Source organism: Peromyscus leucopus, chromosome 23 (genome assembly GCF_004664715.2).
Source record: "Peromyscus leucopus breed LL Stock chromosome 23, UCI_PerLeu_2.1, whole genome shotgun sequence".
NCBI lineage: Eukaryota > Metazoa > Chordata > Mammalia > Rodentia > Cricetidae > Peromyscus > Peromyscus leucopus.
Genome location: NC_051082.1, coordinates 1417100 through 1436815, shown reverse-complemented (window position 1 = coordinate 1436815; position 19716 = coordinate 1417100). Strand labels below are relative to the sequence as shown.

Here is a 19716-nt window from a genome sequence, read left to right as displayed (position 1 = left end):
CCTCAGGAGGGCCTGGGTCCAAACCCACCAGCTCCTTCTGTCTCTACTAAAGGGCTTTTTAAAGGAATGCCAAGGGGTGGAGCAAAAGACCTCCCCCACAGCACAGCACAGCCAAGTGCAGACTATCCCATGGTAACCATGCACATGGTCCAGCCATCCCCTAATGCAGCCCTGCTATGTAAAGCAAGCTCAGATCTCACTAGGAAACCTTTGTGGGCTCCCACACTAATGTTACTACATGGTCCACATAAAAATAATTCAAATATTTGAGCAGCCCTTAGTTCATCTCTCCCTTTATGATCAATAAAGTGCCTTAATTCACTTAACACTCCAAGAACACCTATGGAAAGAAGCCTAGTAAGCTGAGTATTGAACCTTGGATATGGCACATGCACTAGGCCCACAGAATCCTCTCATCATGAAGGGCCAGGACCTGGGTTGCATCCCTACCTAACGAACACCCCACACAAGAGGAGGGAAGGAAAGGAGAATGGAGAGAAGAGAGAGGAATTGATAGAAACTTTCCATCATTGGAATGCGTTCTAACAGCTCACAGAACCCAGGCCAGGAGACCCTGGATCAACTGATCCTTAAGGTCCTTTGCAAACAAATGCTTAAAGATTTCATTTCAGGAACATCTGACAGGGAGCTGGAGGGATGGCATGGTGGTTAAAAGTTCCTGCTGCTCTTGGAGAGGACCTGGATTTGGCTCCTAGCATCTACTTTGGATAGCTCACAACCACCTTCAGCTCCAGTGATCCAAAGCCTTTTCTAGGCTCACACCCACATCCATGCACACACAAACACACACACACACACATATATACATGCATACATGTACGGACATACACACATATACACATGTACAAATACATAGATATGCACACACATGCACATATACAAATATATACGCACATACACACATGCACACCCACATATGTATGCATACAATAATAAAAAAATGTTTTTTTAAAGAAACATTTTGATAAGTGACTCCCATCTGAACTGCCAGGATACAGGGTAAACATAGACGTTGTGAAAAGCAGATGGAATAACTTAAAGCTTTAGATTGCCCCCATACACACACACACACACACACACACACACACACACACACACACACACACACTGCCATCCTCACCCCACTCTCTCTAAAGCAGTAACAAGGATAAGGAGACCAGGAAGATTTGGAAACAAGGTCTGGGCTAATGTCCAGACAACTGCTGTGCTACTAGGCAGGTCAAAACCAGGGTCAATACTCCACTGAGAAGCCCACAGCGTCAACAGCTACACCATTTGTACCTGACACAAATGCTTATTTCCGCTGAGTTTGCAAATTAGACTATGCAAATGACAGTTCTGGGATAGTAAACTAGATAGTTTTCTGCATGTTAAGAAGGCAAAATTAAAGTTACAGCTTTCAAAGCAACATATTCATTCATGACACAACTTGTTCCTTGATTTCCTGTTATTCACACCAAAGTATCTCAAATAAGCTCTCTGTGTCCATAATACCTCAACAGCTTGATCCCTGACACAATCAAGCATGAGACTTCCTCCCTCAAGTTCAAAAGCACATATAAACTACAGCAGGTGCTGATGAGGGGACTTCCAGGACAGATCCAGGGATGACTATTATCTGCTGAGAGCCCATGAAGGAACAGTCACCTCTCTGTTGCGTAACAGATGGATGATGCCAGATGTGTCTGCCCACAAATCCCAAGCGGCAGCAGGCAACCAAGGTTCCCCTACAGGAGAATGACTTAGAACCGCACAGTTGTAGAGTGGAAACCACGTTACAGAGTCCAGTGCAAGAGTGGAAACGTCGGCGTGGATCATGAGTGAGAAGGTAAGGGTAAGGAAACAGTTTCCTCCGAGTTGTCAGTGGGCTGGAGAGGGACGGGATGGGCATTACCTGGTGTGCATGAGAAGGAAAGGACCAGCCCTGAAAGGGAAAAAAACAAAAGCCTGAGATAAACTTTCATGGTCAAGTTTATGGTGTGTGCTGACTGAGTAAGATAAAGAGTCAGTTTCAGGCATCAAAAGATCTCTAACCAAGATGCTGATATCTGCCAAAACACCCATCAAAGCTTCACTATGTGTTGTGCACCATGGTCAAGTGTTGAACTGAAGGTACCTGTGACATCTAATAGTTCTTTGAAATACATTTTGGTTTTTATTCCCACTTAACAAAAATCTAGAGAGCTAAACAGCTAACTCAACTTTTTTTTTTAAACAACAAAACCATTCTACTGTGATGCGCATATTATATACCATAGGCCCAGAAAAGATCTGCTGTCAGGGGACAAAAGTCAGCAAGCCTTGAACATGATGTATGCTACTTTTTCCTTTAATAACAAAAATTCAAATTTGAGCTAAGATAAGTTCAACACACAGACAGGGTCTGACTTTCCTTTATCTATACTAGTATCTAGATTCCTGTGTCAACTCCTACGTAAATATGCAACGAAAGAGTGCTTTGTGTTATCAATCAGGTAATACTGACAGATCTGTCTGCCAAGAGAGCATGCCATGCCGTGTGTGTGTGTGTGTGTGTGTGTGTGTGTGTGTGTGTGTGCGCGCGTGTGTGCGCGCGTGCACGCGCGCGCGCGCCTGTCTGTCTGTCTGTGTAGATGGGGCTTTACCTAATCTTGACCTCAAGACAAAAGAAAGAGGAGACTGTGTATGGTACAGGGCCGGATCCACAAACCTTGTTGCAAGGATAGTGGAAAGATAATCCAGTACAGGTCAGGGAGGGCTGTGGTTAATGAGCTCAGACTGAGCTGTGGGCTTCAGTGAGTCACCAGAGGATCTGATACAAGAGCCACCATACCGAAATGTTCAGTTGAAATTCTGCTCTCAGGTCTGAGGGATAGAATAGAGCGAAGACGGAGAAAAACCAGCGTAGACATTGTCTCTTCTCATGCTTGGGAAATAACACAGGCCTCACTGGGAACGGCTAGTGCAGTGGTTCTCAACCTTCCTAAGGCTGCAACCCCTTCTACACAGCTCCTCATGTGGTCGTGACCCCCAGCCATACAATTATTTTTGTTGCTAGTTCACACTGTAATTTTGCTACTGTTATGAATCATCATGTCAAAATCTGACGTGCAGAATGTCTAGTGTGTGACCCTGTGGGAGGGTTGTTCAACACTCCCAAGGGGTCATGACCCACAGGTTGAGAACTGCTGGTTTAGTGTTCAGGAGATGAGGAGGAGGATGACCACACAACTTCTGGGAAGGAAAAAGAATAGTATTTAAAAGAGATAGGTAGACAGACAGACAGATAGACTGACTGATAGACAGATATTTCATACATGATGACATGTAAATACATGTGTTTGTGTGTGAAAGAGACAGAGCTCAAACAGATCTTTCATGGCATTACTGTGGAGAATGGAGAAGCTTCACACCAGTTGACAAGGAACAGAGATGAAAACCTGAGATTCAGACTTCCTGAACTGAAGGTACCCATTACATACATTAAGTCATATGCAAAAAAAGTCTGAAATGTGGCTTAAAATTCAAGAGCTAAATCCAAAGTGACCTGTATCTGATTCCTCACTTTCTGCATGGGTAACAGCATTGAACATTCCATTGAACATTTTACCTATAAGATGTTTGCTTCAGGGGCTGGAGAGATGGCTCAGTGGTTAAGAGCACTAACTGCTCTTCCAAAGGTCCTGAGTTCAACTCCCAGCTCCCACATGGCGGCTCACAGCAGTCTGTGACTCCAGTTCCAGGGGACCCAACACCAATGCACATAAAATTAAAAAAAATAAAAGATTTTTTTAAAAAAAGATGTTTGCTTCAAAGCAATAACATATATTTATCAATGAGCTCCTAGAGAATAACTATTATATGAATACATAAATATTTCTAATAGAGTCCACGGCAGATATCTCTAGAGAGCCAAGAAGAACAAAGTGACTAAGACATGAGTGCACCATGTGCTCATTGTTTTGTTGAGGGGTTTTGTGAACTGTTACTATGAGAATTTGCGACATATGCAGTTAATCGAACTGTAAGACTCATGCACTGCTCCATGCTGATTTCGGCGCTGTCTTACAGGCCATTCGTGCCGTAGCCTGTGACCTGCTGTCGAGGTGAAGGACTGCTGGGTTTTTCATCATCACTGCTTATGATGTAGTCCCTTCAATCATTCTTTGTTGGGAGAGAAATGAGAGGATGCCTGATGAAATGTGTCTTCTAAGAGGCACCTCATGCCCCAGGTCCACAAGGCCGAGGTGGTGTCACCACTTTCTGTGATAACTCAGGCATCAGAGGAGATAGGGCCATGTGCCCAAGGCACAGAGAGGAGCTTTGTGAATAGGCCTTTCATTATTACTTCAGATCTGCCAAATAACCAGCAGCTACTACTCAAAAGTCCCATCATAGCCAGGCTGTGGGTGACTGGCTTATGCATACACTTAAAATTATTGTGACAAGACAAATATTAGAAAGAGTAATGTTAAACCAAAAGCCAAAGTTACCCATAGTGAATGAGACACACCCAGAAAAACTGTGGTGACCACGAAACCATGGAGAACCTGGAACAGAAAATATCCTTAGCAACATTCCTTTAATAGCACCCAGAGTTATGGAAGCCTAAATGACTCAGGAATAGCAATTCCAGTCACCACTTGCTCTCCCTTGGCTACTTTCTCAAAGGGAATCAGACTGAGAACAGCACAATGAAAGTGTCTGCCACCTGGGTGCATCATTTTCCATCACACCCACTTATCAGATGATGAAGCCACCACACTCTGGAGTCGGGTGGCAATGACAGTCTTCCTTCCTCCCACTGGGAACGTGGTGACAATGCTGGGCTTGATCAAATCCATTTCTTAGAGAAACAAAATGTTACTCAGTGGAAAGGGAGCAGAGTTAGTAAGTACTTGTTCTTCTGCCTTGCTCAAAAGAGCATGCCCAGGGAGACATGCTGCTGGACAGGCCTCATGGGCATGGGTGTCCCAGGGGAAGCCTTAATAGGGAGGCTAGGCAAGATCAGGGAAGCCTCTAGCTGCCGATGCACTGATGGCAGCTGGCTACAGTTACTTAATAAATGCACTGAGCCCAGCATGCATCAAAGCTGTTAAATGGATGTGTGCTGTTTCAGGCAAATGAGGTTTTATAGTTGCCATGGCAACGGAAAACAGATGCACATGACTATTAAGCATTGGAAAAGTGTTTGCTCACTAGCCCCACGAAAGGCCAGGTACTGCAGGAATGGCCCCATGACAGCAGCTCCAAGATACAAATTTGTGTGCATGAAGGTTTGGGAAGCCACCATTCTGCAGGTACAAAGCTGACCAAATACAGGACCTCTCCTATGGCACTCTGTTTAAACTCAAAATTAGAAGGCATCCAGGACATCAGATTTTGAGGATGACACATATCTGAGAAAACTGTAGCATTTAGCTTGGTGCATGTGGGGACTGGCAGGAAATATGCGAAATACTGAATCACATGACCTACAACAGGCTTCCTAATTCTAATTTCTGTTGTCTCTAGCTACCTAACTAGACAGAAGCATAGGTTTCCAGCAAGAAGAAAAAGCAGTTCAACTGTACTCCTATTTCCTGCAAGGCTTCTCCAGCAGGCATATCAATAGCCTTGGCATGTTAGCAACCTTGACATGTCAATGGAGAAGACACACAATCAACTGCGGAAATCCATTCCATTTAATAAACAATCACCCAGGGCACTAAGGCAGGGAGTTGCCAATGTAAACCACACTGTGAAATCTGAAAGGAGGACCTAAGTCATTACCTTATTATGACCCATACCAGTGTCTAATTCCTTTTTGTGAATAAAATAAAACTGAAGAAAGGGTAAGCACAACTTCTGGATGTCTGATAGGCTGAATATTCAGGTTAATAACCTAGGCTTAGTTCTTCAGAGGACCTAGCATACATGAAACCTGGACTAAGCCCTATCATTCAGTCACAGTGCAGAAACTAAACCTGAGGTACCTCCACAGAAGTGGGCATTCCTGAGCATACTAGTGCCAACAACATCAGTTAGAGTACTTCTGAACTCAAGCATCTTTGCTCAAGGTTTCAGTCACTGCTTTTGTAATGTCTCTGAAACGACTTAGCTCCCACATTCCATGGTAATGATAACAAACAGAGACCACGTCCTCAGAGGCCTGTCCTGGTCAGCTGCACTGAAATCCTTCCACTGACATTTTCACAGTTTAATATCAAGTATTTTATCTTATTCAATGGGCATGCTGAAGTCTGGCATGCCATCAAGAAGTGCTCTTTCTTTCCACTGGCATCAGAGATGCCCACTCAGCATACTGCAAAGGGAAAGCAAGGAAGAGCACAGGCACCAAGGTCCAGGAGTGAGTGCACAGGTGTGCAGAGGTCAGGGAGTGAGTGCACAGGTGTGCAGAGGTCAGGGAGTGAGTGCACAGGTGTGCAGAGGTCAGGGAGTGAGTGCACAGGTGTGCAGAGGTCAGGGAGTGAGTGCACAGGTGTGCTGAGGTCAAGGAGTGAGTGTACAGGTGTGCTGAGGTCAGGGAGTGAGTGCACAGGTGTGCTGAGGTCAGGGAGTGAGTGCACAGGTGTGCAGAGGTCAAGGAGTGAGTGTACAGGTGTGCTGAGGTCAGGGAGTGAGTGCACAGGTGTGCTGAGGTCAAGGAGTGAGTGCACAGGTGTGCTGAGGTCAGGGAGTGAGTGCACAGGTGTGCAGAGGTCAAGGAGTGAGTGCACAGGTGTGCAGAGGTCCGGGAGTGAGTGCACAGGTGTGCTGAGGTCAAGGAGTGAGTGCACAGGTGTGCTGAGGTCAGGGAGTGAGTGCACAGGTGTGCTGAGGTCAGGGAGTGAGTGCACAGGTGTGCAGAGGTCCGGGAGTGAGTGCACAGGTGTGCAGAGGTCCGGGAGTGAGTGCACAGGTGTGCTGAGGTCAGGGAGTGAGTGCACAGGTGTGCAGAGGTCAAGGAGTGAGTGCACAGGTGTGCAGAGGTCCGGGAGTGAGTGCACAGGTGTGCTGAGGTCAAGGAGTGAGTGTACAGGTGTGCTGAGGTCAGGGAGTGAGTGCACAGGTGTGCTGAGGTCAGGGAGTGAGTGCACAGGTGTGCAGAGGTCAGGGAGTGAGTGCACAGGTGTGCAGAGGTCCGGGAGTGAGTGCACAGGTGTGCTGAGGTCAGGGAGTGAGTGCACAGGTGTGCAGAGGTCCAGGAGTGAGTGCACAGGTGTGCAGAGGTCTAGGAGTGAGTGCACAGGTGTGCAGAGGTCCAGGAGTGAGTGCACAGGTGTGCAGAGGTCAAGGAGTGAGTGCACAGGTGTGCAGAGGTCAGAAAGGGCACCAGTGTATTGAGGCCTGGCCCCAGCCTTTGGGGCAGGGGGTGGAGCTCACAGAAATGAAAGCTTTAGATTTAACCAATGTTCTCACTTGTGAGGTTTTCACAAGAACAGAAGGACTGACATCATCTAGCTCATACTTTTCCAACATTTGTAGAAACAAGAACACTGTAGAGAAATACAATACAAACTGCTACCTGTGGTGGCACACGAGAAGACCCCACAAACGCAGCTGCAGAGATACATGGATCCGCCACCATGCATCGTTTTCAGGACTGATTCATGAGGTTATGTAGAATGTTTTTCAGCCAGGTCACTGAGAAGACAGACTGACTGTGAAGCTCATCTGTGTTAATGATGTATGTGGGGAGGAGAGCCAATTGCCATGGCGATGCATACTTCACAGTGAGACCACTGAACCACAGCAGGCTCTGTGACACACTAGTTTGAAAATATTTGATTCTGAAAGAGAATCAGCTTTCCTTTCAAGTAGTAATGAGAATTCCAGATCCTCCACCAGCACATTTAATTGGAAGTAAAAGGATCCTTGCCAGACCTCACATCTAATTCCTGCCCTTCCCCTTTACAGATTAACAGGGAGTGGGTGTTATGCTGCTGTTGCTCATTTAGACTTGAGTTCCGCTATTCCTTAGGCCCTAGTTTATCATGGTCTGTCTGAGATGTGCACTATTTCTTCTCAGGCGCAGTTACACAATTCTAACTTTTACTTAGGTGGGGAAAGTCACATGTTTACTTGTGGCAATCTTTTCTCTGACCTACTTCTTATTACTAAAAAACAACACTGCACTCATGAGCATGACGAAAAGCTGCTACACCTTTAATAAAATGCCTCATTCAGGTCTTGGCATGCTGGCCAGTAAAGTTTTGGTGACTGCCAACACCCAGCGGCCTTCTGGCAGCACCTGGCCTTCTAAAAGCTGTTCTCTGGCAATAGCCTTTCACGCAAGCACTAATTTTATTATAGCCAGTTTATGATTTTCCCTTATTTCCTTGCTATTTTTAAATTCAAGGCTGTAACCCGAGGCTTCCGGAGGGCCAAGAGATGAAGGAGCCATTGCAGGCTGTGGGATCTCAGTGGCATCAGTGGCCTTTGGAGGCTGAGATTCAAATGCATGTTAAAGAGACTTTGAATTTAAGGTCCCTCAGGGAACCCAGCCCAACCAGAAACAAGTTGCCTCGCTGTCTTTATTCTTTATTCTACTTTTAATTTCTCCTTTCAAGTGTTCTTTGGTCTCTCAGCACTCTCCCCAGCCTTGTTCATTGAAGTTATTTTTGTACACTAGCTATCCTCACCAGACCTATTTAACTACATTTAATAACAGTGTCTGGGGATGAGCTTTGACTTTTAGCATAGTGTCCCAATACTGACTTCTATAACACAATACAACAGCTTAGCAGGACTTGCATTTTAAAATGCCAAGTTTACTTGAAGTTCTTTCACATAGAATTCTGGGATGTGGGTTTTTCGAAGCACTCGCTAATCAGGGTTTGGGAAAGCAGAGTGATGCAGAGATGGCTTATTGGGATGAAGAAAGGCCTGTATGAGAGCGTCCTAGGAAGCCGGCCTTCTTCTCAAACAAGGCTCACTTCTAACAGCCGGGAGGAGCAGGGCTAGTACACGAGAAAGTGACAAGCCATCCCGTGGGCCCTGAGCAGACAGACTGCAGCCTGGGCTCAGCACAGGGGCCCAGCACTGAGGAGCACAGGCCTGGGCTTGGGTGGAAAGCCTGTCTGGGGGATGGAGGGAAGTCGGCAGGCTGGCTTAAATCCAGCTCTAACCAATCACCCTGATGTCCTGCAAGGTGAGGAACTCTGGGTATTCCCAAGTCCCTCCTGCATCTGAAATGTGGGATCAGGGCTCTCACTACTTTATTACAGCTGAGACAGTCTAGACTAAATACCTAAGAACTATTGAATTATTTCTTGTTTACTAAGTTTCTTCACCTGATATCCCTTTAATTCTTGGGGGTTAGGCAATAAACTGAAAAAGACACACACTGAGAAACATTTGAGTTCTAAAACTGCATTTTAAAAACTGAGCAAGCACTTCGAATGTGACCCTTGAGGGTTACTTTCTGAAAAGTCATAGCACAGGAAATTACAGCTCTGGAAATGTGGTTACACAGCAGCCTCAGGACGAGACATCGCCTGACACCTGTGCTGTGTCTGGAGAGGCTGGGAAACCAGAGGAACATGGCGGCTTCTGTCGATTGTTGCTAAGTGCAGGTTACACTCACTATTAAAAAAAATTCACCCATAAATTTTAAAGTAGATTTTGGAGTACAGAGGTCAAGCATTAAGTAACATAATTCTCCATTAATGTCATTGTCTATTCATCTGTTTCCATCACCTGTTTTAAAGGGCAAATAGATATACTACTCAGGTGCAGCTGCACACACACCTGTGCCACAGGAGACACTCTCAGTCAAAGACATTCCAGCAAAGCCACAGCCAACATCTCCTTTAAGGAGCTGTGAACCAGAGTCAGGTCTACTTTCTAAACATCATTTAAAAGCAGATTTAAAGCTGCTGATTTACTGACAGGAAATAGAGTTAAATACTCTCAAAGAAAACTGCAAGAGAAGTGCAAGGCCATCTTCACTGTCATGGCTGTCACAGTGGTGAGCTGACTTACTGTCAGTGGGTAGAGATGCAGATGATGAGCAAGCATCCTACAGCCTGATATACAGGAGCGAGGTGTAGTGTGGTTATGAACCACAGCCTCACAGGCAGGTGAGATGTAGTGTGGTTATGAACCACAGCCTCATAGGCAGGTGAGATGTAGTGTGGTTATGAACCACAGCCTCACAGACAGGTGAGATGTAGTGTGGTTATGAACCACAGTCTCACAGGCAGGTGAGGTGTAGTGTGGTTATGAACCACAGCCTCACAGACAGGTGAGGTGTAGTGTGGTTATGAACCACAGCCTCACAGGCAGGTGAGGTGTAGTGTGGTTATGAACCACAGCCTCACAGGCAGGTGAGATGTAGTGTGGTTATGAACCACAGCCTCACAGGCAGGTGAGGTGTAGTATGCTATGGGTCACCATCTCCAGACTGACAATCCTTGCTCACAATGGGCTAAAGATGACTTCAGAGTTTCTCATGCACACACAGTGCTCAGCAGGAATAGGGTTTCCAGCTCTGCTGAGACTTCCTAGGATGAAATCCACCAGAGCCACTCAAATGAAATCAAGGCAAGGCTGAGGTTTTAGAAGATACTAGTTTGGTAAGGTTTATAACCTCGGGAAACAAGGAAAAGCCAAATATACTACATTATCAGTGAAGCGATGTTAAGGCTATGGACTAGAAATCGGAACCTCTAACTCAACAGCCACTGGCTGTCTGTGTATCCTCCAGTGGGTCTCTCAGCCTTGGCTGTTTCTGCATTAAAAAAAGGGCTGAGTATTCTCTAAGATCTTCATCTGGTCCAAAGGATGTGATTCTAAATAAATAGCATCAGGAATCAAAACATTAATAAAAACACACACAATAAACTACTTCTGGCTAGGCAGGGGAAACCATTTTCCAGGAACAAATAGAACAGAACTGAATAATTAAACAGCCACCTAAATACCAGCATGCTCTGTGGGAATTTGGACCGGGTGGGCAGAGATCCTGGACAGAAGGAAACACCCAGGTGTTTGGTTATCCAGTTAAAAAGGGTAACAAGAATGAGCATGAAGTGGCTGCCACAAAGGAGAGACACTTACCAGAGTGCTCAGCACCCGCATGCCTGGCAGATAAGGCAGCTCAGAGTCACTAAGGAGCCGTGATTGGGGGGCAGCACCCATGTTGAGCCACCTTCACTGCGCGACACACCTTTCCTGATGACGTACTTCCCCACACTGTGTGACGTCATAGGCAGTACCCACCTAGATGACAACTACACAACGTAACAAATCGTGCTCTGGCGTTTTTCTGACAACACAGAAAAAGTCTCAAGCTCCAAACAGCACCACCGCAGGCTTAGGACTAACCTCAGAGACAGGTCTGGCCAACAGGTGTTAGGATTACCGCAGGTTCTATTTTTCTAGGATAAGATGACCATACTCTAAGTGCCTGTGGATATCAAAGATGCTCCCAGAGAATGACCATTCCACTGAGGTGTGCCGAATATTTGAGATACAATAGTCAATAGTTAGTATGAGAGGAACCAGGCACAACAGAACCAAGAGAAACAAGAAGAAAACAGAGACAAACCCATGGATCATTGGAGATAGAATGTAAAATAATTGATATTAAAATAGTCAACTAAAAACTCATAAGACAAGGCTACAGAGAAGACTTAGTGGCCAAGAGCATTGGTTGCTCTTCAAGAGGACTTGGTTTGATTCCCAGCACCCACTGGTAGATAATAGCCACATGGGGCTCCAGTTCCAGGAGATCTGGTGCCCTCTTCTGTCCTCTGAAGGGACCAGGCATGCACATGGTGCAGAGACAGGCATGAAGGTAAACACTCATACATATAAAATAAACACTAAATAAAACAAGACAAATTTCCTCTGAGAACTAAGATGTACTTAAAAATAATCAATTTCAGGGCTGGAGAGACAGCTTATCAACTAAGAATGTGTAACTGTTCTTGCAGAGGACTTGAGTTTGGTTTCAAGCACCCACATCAAGAATTTCACAAATGCTTGTGACTTCAGCTACAGAGATCATATCACCTCTGGGCTCCAAGTCACCTGTATCCATGTGCATATATCCACAGACATACATATGCACACATGTTTACACATAAGTAAAAGTAAAATAAATAGGTGCTAGAGAAATGGCTAAGTGTTTAAGAGCACTGTCTGCTGTTCATGAAGACTCTGATTTGATGCCTAGTGGTGGTACACACACACACACACACACACACACACACATACATACATGCACGCAGGTAAAACACTCGTACAAAAGCCAGACATAACAAAAGAGAGAAAGTGTGTGATCTGGGGGGTGGAGGAAGACACAGAAATAACAAGGACACAGTCTGAATTCTAGAGATGTGGGATGGTCGGTCGAACCGCAGACTGAGAGGACAAAAACCATGGGTGGAAAAGGACTTAAGAAATGATGTTTGAGCAAGCTGCAGTAGGGTAAACACATGAAACCACAAATTCAGGAGCCTCAATGGATCTCACAGCAGCAATCACAAAGCAAACCACTCCCAGGTGAGTGTGTGAGAAGTGCTTATAAGGCAAAAGAAACAGCAGAAAGAAGGAAAAAGAACTCTCTCCAAGAACAATGACACAGAGACAGAATTTTCAGTATATAATAAAAAAACAAAAAACGGAAACAACCTAAAAGAATCCACAAATATTGGAGATGTTGATGCAACAGAAAAGCTAAACCACAGAAATCAAAAGGAATCTAACAGAGATGATGTTGAGAATAAAGCCAGGAATAAGAGGAACGTAAAATCAATAAAAATTAGCCCAGTCACAGTTCATTGGAATAGTGGTTATTCTGGGTGTGGCTGACACTGGAGGATACCAGACTCCTGAGTGGCAGAAACAGTGGATTGGGAGGAGCTTAGAAAGGTGTGTTTACCTTGCAAAATTCACAGAAAATCCATTTTAAAAATTATTTCTGCACTCTCCTTATGTGTAGTACATGTCAATAAAAGTTCATTTAAAACACACGTGTACTAATAAGCCTGAGTGTTAAAGTACAAATGTGATCTACATTCATGGTGATCTACACATAGTTCTTCCTCCTCCTGCTTACTAGTTATAGGTCCACCATGACTCCCTTTTTGTATTTGAAAGACATTAAGGAATGAGATAGCCTTAGAGATAGTAGTTTACATTCCTAGTTCATCTATAGAATATTATCCAGACCTAATTTAAGATATTTCTATATTTTAAAGATAAGCAAATATAAAACAAAAGGATCTCTGAAGGAGTTTTTACTTAAGAGTACCCACAAGAATAAGACAGAATGAAGCCTGGGTGGTAGCAGTGCATGGAAAACACCAGTCACCTGACACACAGAGCAGTGAGTGTGCGGGGGATGGGCATGCAGTGGTGAAGGGCTCAGGCTGCTTTTACAGAGGATTGACTTCTAATGCTTAGAGCACAGCAGGGTAGCTAGGGCTTGTAACAGTTAATAGTGTGTCTCAGAAGACCTGCCAGAGAGCATTTTGAGTGATACCAGGAAATGACAGCAAAGCATTTGACTAGCACCATGAAAAGAGAAGGGTGAGAAACGTCAGAAAAGATGAACACACTGATATCTAATCTGATCAAATACACACCATACCCTATAAATGTGTATGATTATTATCCCAATTAAAATGTATGTTTGATATTTGAAACCGGGAGGCCTCAAACTCATCACACAGTCAAGGAGAACTGAACACCTGATCTTCCAGTGCCTGCCTCTCAAGTGCTGGGACCACCAGAGTGCACCACCAGGCCTAGTTTTATACAACACCAGAGATCAGACCCAGGACTATATGTGCCAGAAAAGCACTCTGCAAACTGAGCTATACTCCCAGCCATAATTAAACTTTTTTATTAAAGAGGAGAGAGAATCATGAATTCTATTTACAGGATTCTTCAAGTCCACTGAGGCAAAGTAAACATTTAATCATCACAGGACTTGAAAGTGTATGGACTCCACAGGGGGCTTCACGCTCAGCTCTGCAAACACCTTTCCTAAAGCAGCCTTCAGGACAACTCTCGGTCTTGTCTAAGAGCTTTGAAGACCTTTCCAACTGCTCAAGTATTTCACTTCCAACAAGGAGAAAGTGTCCTGAAGTCCTGATTTGCTTCAAACAATAAAACTGGTAGACAGTTTGTGGTACAGAGTGCTAAAGCAATCTTACTGCTTTGTTCTTCCTCACCATTTTCTTACAGGATCTCTCACAGGTAGAGAAGGAACCAGAAACCTTGGCCAGGCTTACCAGTGTGGAATATTTTTCACTCCAGCAATGTGGCCATGTGGCCTACTCCACTGAGCTTCAACAGATCCTGACAAACATGCACACTTACACTCATTGCTCCTCTTATAAGAAATGCACTTTCCTCTCATGTGAGGCAAGACACTTGAGCAGTTTTGCTAGAGGGAGTAAAAGTATTCTGTGGTGAGGGGAGGGTTGTTTATAAACCCATAGAGAGAGGAGGAAAGGGGAGAAAGGTCACAAACCACGTTGCCAGCCCTTCCGCCCACCGACTGTGCAAGGCAGAGATGGGATCAGTGGGCAGGGTGTGGGGCCAGAGTTGGGAGGTATGGCTTAGAAAGGGTAAGTGACTCTGACTTGTAAATTGGACAGCCCTCCCCAACTGACCTTCTCCTAGCCAAGGATTAGAGCAAGCAAAGTAACTGACCTACAGCAAGCTCTACACTTTAGAAGATGATTTTCATAAACACTCAAGAAAACAACACAATAGGCACCCTCAGCTCTGTGGTCCAGGGGATTCACTTCCTTACACCAACAGTCAACTCTTGGCTAGTCTAGGCAACTGGGATGGTAAGAGAATAACACCGAACACAAAAGGAAAATAAGTCCTTCAACTGCTTTGCCTGCAGGACAAAGACGGCCCTGAATTTGAAATGAGATCTGCCTAGACAAGAAGGCGGAGTTATGCCACTGCCCAGCATACTAGTAGATGGAATTCTAACAATCTTCGGTGCAGGGATCAAAAGCATGTGCCACCCCTGCCAGGCCACCCTATCTTCTTAATCAATCAGGAAACTGAAGCTTAGAGAGCTGTGTCCTAATGAGCTCAGTGTGAGTGATAACTAAAGTACTCTCTGCTTGTAAGTTGGGAAGAAGACATGGTGATTCCTCCTAGCATTTCCAGAGAGTCTGAGAAATATTCACATATATTTTAATCATGCTTAATCTCTTGGTTTGACTGGTAAATCTTCCCAAAAGGTAGTTACAGAGTAAAACATATGCTCTCCAGGAGTGGAGGCCCTGAGTGAGTGAAGTCCTGAGTGAATGTGTACTGTTGACATGGGCACAGCCAAGTCAAGGACGCCCGAGCCTCAGACCCAGAAGCAAATGACCAAGCCTTCCCTCTGGTCCATATGCAGATGTTGACAGTGTGTGCAGAAATATCCATTGTAGCTTTCTCCCTGGATATTTTCGGCCTGAAGACTGCTCCTTGTTCAGCTATATGTCATAAACCCCCTCCTTATTCGTCTGAATGCAATAGTCCTGCCTCCCTGTTCAACTCTACATAATAAACATGCTGAGTTTCTAGAGTGCTGTGGTTTCTCTATCAGAGAGCCCAGTCCACACACCCATCCCAGCTTTTCTGTGTGCTCATGTGTCTTTTCTTTATTCCTTTACCACCCCAGGCAGGTCCATGTCCCCGGAGCCATGCAAGGATAAGGCAATGTTCTGCAATCATCACAAAGTCTGAATAAAATCAATATAATGAATGAGCCAAATAATTAGTGTGGTGTTATCAGCTACTGAACTGGTAAACGACTTATAAGACTGGGCAAGCTCCATTTCCACCTTTCGGCAAAGGCAGAAAGACATGCTCCATCCTCCAGAGACCAGTGGACACCTGGACTGATCAGTGGACACTTGAACAGTGGGAACCTGGAGAGTGGGCATCTTATCAGTGAGCACCTGGACAGTGGACCTGCAGAACCTTGAAGAAGAATTAAAATTAAAAGCAGTTCAGCGGGGCAGTTTTAGGGTATTCTCTAAGGAAAGCAGAACTTTGGGGTCCCTATCTGTTTAATGGAAATTAAACAGGGGTGCTTTATTTTGGAAAAATAGAAGATTCTTGATGATTGCTTCAAAACAGACTGTTTTAGAGAAATAAAACTGAAATTAAGAAAGGATTCTGAGCCAGCTCATGAGTGGCAAGACAGTCTTATCAACTATTCTAATCAGATTTTAATTGTTCTAATCCACAACAACAGGAAATTGAACAATTTTAGTGATGTCCCTACAAAATTAAATGAACTTCAGGAATTGTCTGTTGTTACTTTTGTTTTGTCCTTTCCAGCCTCTGCCCCAGGCCTGTGGCCACCTTGATGTTGATGCTCAGGAACAGGATTGCATCATGAACTCCTTTTTAAAGAGGGGGTGATGGTGTCCAAGAAGGACATCCACTTGCTCAAACACCTGGAACCAGCAGACAAAAACGCACCTAACCTTCACGCCATGAAGGCCATGCAGTCTCTCCAGTCTCAAAGCCACATGAAGGAGCAGTTTGCCTGGAAACATTTCTACTGGTACCTTACCAAGGAAGGCATCCAGTATCTCCATGATGACCTCCACCTGCCTCCAGAGATTGGGTCTGCCCCTTGCATGCAGCCAGGGAGTGAGTGAACTGAAAGATTCACAAGTGAGGAGGCGAACAGAGACAGACACTTACAGAGGAACACCGCAGTTGCTGACTGGGGGTGCAATAACCAAATCTGACTTCACAGACAGCTTTGGTCTAGATGTGGTCAGCCTCCTCAGTGAAGTGGAGGGGACTGTTTTGTTCTGAATAAACTTAAGAATTGGAAACACATACAGCTGGGCACAGCCAGAATTACTATTTATAATGGTAAATACCAATCTCCACACACAAATACTAATTCATTATCAATAACAGTCATTTTAAATAACTGGTATCTAGTTAATAGTAAATAGATTATATCATAATAGATTAAAAAGTGTGACTAATGCTGGGTGTGATGGTGCACTTCTTTAATCCCAGCACTTGGGAGATAGAGGCAGGTGCATCTCTGAGTTTGAGGCCAGCTTGAGCTACATAGCAAGTTACAGAACAGCCAGAGCTACATAGTAAGACCATGTCTCAATTAATACATACGGAACTTTTAGGATCTTTAGAAATACCACATTTTCTTTTGAAGCCAAGACTCACATAGCCCAGGATAGTCTTGAACTTTCTAGGTAGCTGAGGATAGCCTTGAACTCATAGTGTCCACTCTGCTCAGCCAACAGCTTTTCTATAGGCTCTACTGTGGGAAGCCATCCATAGGTAAAGACCACTGGCTGAACGAGTGAGCACTCCATCAACTAAAACATGCAAAGTGGGTGTTTCACACTCTCCATCACACACACACACACACACACACACACACACACACACACACACACACACAACCTGTGTTCATGGCTATTGTGCACCTCAGTGTTTGGGGCATTTAGTTGACCATCAGTCATCTATGAACATTTTCTGGATTGTCCTAAGGTGTGCTGTGTGTATATCCAGGACAGAGGCGGAGCTGTGGAGTGTAGGGATTGGGGTACCCTGTGAAACTACACCTTGGGGATCAAGCTCCACAACAGATCTAATCATCAGGACTGCTCATCACTCTTCCACCACCAAGTTCTCCATCCTTTTTTTTCTATGGTACAAAAAAAATTATGAACATAAAAGTCAAGAGAGCAGAATGCTGAATACCTACCTACATGTTCTATTAAGAGTCTGGATCCATAATGTTTTTCTGTGTCTTCTAAACATGCTTTATCGGATCACTTTTCATTAGTCCACCTACCTTCCATACAGTTTAAAGTGTACACTATTCCTAAATATTCCAGGAGTCTACTGTGTTTTGCACATGTGATGTGATACACACATTTTAATTACACCATCAGTGAGCTGACAGACCTGTGTGCCTAGGTAGCTCCCAAATCAGTTCCTGTCCCCTGTGACAGTTCTCACCACAGACCAGTGTTGCTCTCTCTAGACTTCTGCTGCTGAGTGCATAAACCATGTTTGCTTTTGCGCCTGAACTTTCCCCCACAGTCTAACGGTTTTGAGATTTATTTCTACTGCATTTATTATATCGGCACACAACAGCTAATGTGTCTATCCTGCTACTGAGAAACCCTTGGCTATTTCCAGATTTTGCTGTTATGAGTAAAACTGCTATGAACATTCTCACACAGTCATGGTGTAGAGATATGTTCTCAGTTCCACAAGACAGGTGCCCGGGAGCTATCTTGCTCCCACTATGTGTTGAGATAAAATAAAATTGTCAGACATGTTTTAAAAGTGGTTGTGCCACTTCCAGCTCTCAAAAGCAACACATGAAAATAAAATATATTTGATGGCCAGGCATGGAGTACATGCCTTTAATCCCTCACATTGGAGGCAGAGGCAGATAGAGCTCTGTAAGTTTGAGGACAGCTAGTCTACATAGTTAGTTCCAGGACAGCAAAAGCTACATACTGAGACCCTGTCTCAAACAAACAAACAAACAAATATAATTCATCCCTGTTAGCTATAAACATCACAATCAGAGCTATAATTTTTGTCTTAAGTAAGCATTTGATTTTAATTTTTTAAATTTTTTTATGTGTTTAGGTATTTTGCCTGCATGTATTTCTGCACAGCAGTGCCAATGGAGTTCTGAAGAGGATGTCAGATTGCAGAACTGGTGTTATGGGTGGTCGTGAGGCGCCACGTGGGTTCTGGGAACAGAACATGGGTCCACTGGAAGAGCAACCAATGCTCTTAACTGGGGAACCATCTCTCCAGCTCCAAGCATATGTTTTTTAGAGAAAATAAAGTGCATGCAGTCTTTTATTTCAGCAACACACTGACAAGCTCTGGTCTCTTCTGTGTCCCTGAATATCCCACTTAATGTTATTTCCTTTCACCCTGAAAAATCTTCCCCCAAGCACTCACACAGGGCAGGGCTCTCGATAACCTCCTTGGTCACCGCTTCTCTTAAGATGTATTTATTTTGCTTTCACTCAAAATTAGTTTTGGTTATTGAATTCTGGGTTGACAGAATTTTCTCGGGACTTTAAAACGTTTGCCCGCCTTCACTGCTTCTGTTAAAAAGTCAGACGCGGTCCGCACTGTCCCTGCTCCGTGTCATGTGTCACTGTGCCCTCGAAGCTCTCAGGATTTTCTCTTGTAATTGGTTTACAGCATGTGGTTTTTATTTGCATTTATCTCGCTTGAGGTCACCTAAGCTTTTAGAATCTGTACATTTATTTCCTTCTAATTAAATCTGGAGAAAATGTTATCTGCTATTTCTATAAATAGTACTTTTGCCTGATTTTCTGTCCTTTCTTCACCACGTACACAATCTGCACCGGCCCTCCCCACAGAGCACTGGCTCTGTTTCGTCCCCTCTGACGGTCACCTAGAATGTTCTAGTAAACCAGCCCAAAGGGTGAGTTTTGTCAGGTGCTCTGTTCTTCGGCCCAAATGTTTCTACTTTATTTGTCTATGGTTTCTATTTTGCTGTTGAGATTTCCTATTTCTCATCAATTATGAGCACATATTATTTTATATATTTAACACACATAAAATCTTTACAAAAAGAGATCCCATCATGTTTTCAAGGCTGACCTTAAGCCCCTGGACCTCTCCAGTGTCTAGGAGGACAGGCTACCATCACAGTTGGTGGACTAGTTCTACAACCCTTTTCAATGAATCACCCTGACTTCTTGG

The 19716-nt window shown here is 44.4% G+C and overlaps 1 protein-coding gene and 1 long non-coding RNA gene across 4 annotated transcripts in view; one reads left to right on the top strand and one right to left on the bottom strand.

The window, feature by feature from the left end:
- The window catches only part of Ttc28 (tetratricopeptide repeat domain 28), a 433645-nt gene that overhangs the window by 174724 nt on the left and 239205 nt on the right, over nt 1-19716 (bottom strand). The window lies entirely within an intron of this gene.
- Nucleotides 1462-19268, top strand: LOC119086570. The gene is made up of 3 exons (XR_005089877.1): nt 1462-1849; nt 15632-16845; nt 18616-19268. It is a non-coding gene; the product is annotated as an uncharacterized LOC119086570 (long non-coding RNA).